The 1672-nt window shown below is 36.4% G+C and overlaps 1 protein-coding gene across 2 annotated transcripts in view; it reads left to right on the top strand.

Moving 5' to 3' along the window:
• Positions 1-1672, top strand: part of LOC107689235 (IQ motif and SEC7 domain-containing protein 3-like) — a 135371-nt gene that overhangs the window by 19553 nt on the left and 114146 nt on the right. The gene's annotated exons all lie outside the window — the stretch shown is intronic.

Raw genomic sequence — 1672 nt, forward strand, 5'->3', positions numbered from 1 at the left:
ATTATAATTAATTATACTTGTCTCTTTAAAAAATTAAGCCACTTAGCCAATGTAACTTTTCAGCATAGCCTATTTTATTTGAAGTGTATCCCGTGTATTCTGATACATGCATTAATGTTTCTGGGCTAAGCCCCGGATATCCACTCACTGTAGAACTGCCCCTGGAATCAAACCCATTATTTCAACACTTTGCTCTACTGATTGAGAATGCATTGTAAAAAATGGAGCTTTAATAATTTGAATATGATGGATTATCAACTAATTATGTACCTTCCTTGTAGGTGCGTTCAGATGTAGTATATAACGTTTTTATTAACGTCAAAGTGCATACAGCACCAACAAGTTTGACAGTTGAGGCAAATTCTGTAAACACTGTTTTGAAAAATAATGTTTTTTTTTCATGTGCTTGCAGGTTCATTCAGACAGTCAACATTTGTGGCACCAAATGCATTGAAAGTCACAGATCAGGTGGAATTTTGGAAAGAGGGTGCAGCCTGAATCCCATCCTGCTGTTTCTCATCGGAGAGCTTGTCAACTTTTACTGTCAAAATGACTGAAATTTAACACAACACCACAAACTCATTTTTACTGTATTTTATTTACACTACCAGTCAAAAGTTATTGAACAGTAAGATTTTTAATGTTTCTTAAAGAAGTCTCTTCTGCTCACCAAGCCTGCATTTATTTGATCCAAAATACCTTCTGCTCACCAAGCCTGCATTTATCCAAGCCTGCATGGTAAAAATCATGGTTTACAGTGCAGTACCACAATTGGATTGTTTTTTTACAGGTAAAAATGTTTAAACTAAATGAAAATAAACTCTACAGTACTGATACTGTAAATGAAAATATGGTAATAATACTGTAAATACAATACAGTAAAGACAGTATTGTACTGTAAGTTTAATTACAGTAATAATACTGTAAACATTTTTACAGTAAATTACTGTCATCCAGCTGCCAGTAAGTTACTGTAAAATTTACAGCAACCTATTTACAGTGTATTGTAGAATTAAAATGCTACTGACAGCTACACCAACACCAGTGTGACTGAAATCAATGGCATTGACAGCAGCAATACCTCCTACGGTAAAGCCACTGACAGTGACACTACTGACAGCTACAACACTGACATGAATGTGACTGACGGCAATGGCATTGATTGACAGTAACATCACAGACAACAACGACATTTACAGCAATGCTACTGAATGCAATAACACTGACAGCAATGTTACTGACAGTCACTGCCACTGACAGCAACACCACTGTCTATGAGAGTAATGGCAGCAATGCCACTGACAGTGTGACAGTAATGCTATTGATAGCAACACAACTAATGACCATGCCACTGACAGCTATATCACTGACGCCAGTGTTGCTGAAAGCAATGCACCTGACAATAGGCGCGTTTCCATTACCCTTCAAATTGCGCAAATTGAAATTGCGAATTGAAAATACGCCTAATGGAATTAGTCAATTTCGCAAAAATGGCCATATATCGCAAAAGAGTTTTTACGCTCGCATGAGGTGGTTTTTCAGGCAATGCGAAAAAGGAATAATTCGCAAATAAAAAGATTACGTTTAAGTCTCCTAACATTGGTCAATGGAAACGCTGTCATTTCGCAATACTTTTTTATCGACATTTATAAAATATCGCCAAAGTTTTGCG

The sequence above is a fragment of the Sinocyclocheilus anshuiensis genome, unplaced genomic scaffold (assembly GCF_001515605.1).
Source record: "Sinocyclocheilus anshuiensis isolate Anshui unplaced genomic scaffold, SAMN03320099.WGS_v1.1 scaffold882, whole genome shotgun sequence".
Taxonomy (NCBI): domain Eukaryota; kingdom Metazoa; phylum Chordata; class Actinopteri; order Cypriniformes; family Cyprinidae; genus Sinocyclocheilus; species Sinocyclocheilus anshuiensis.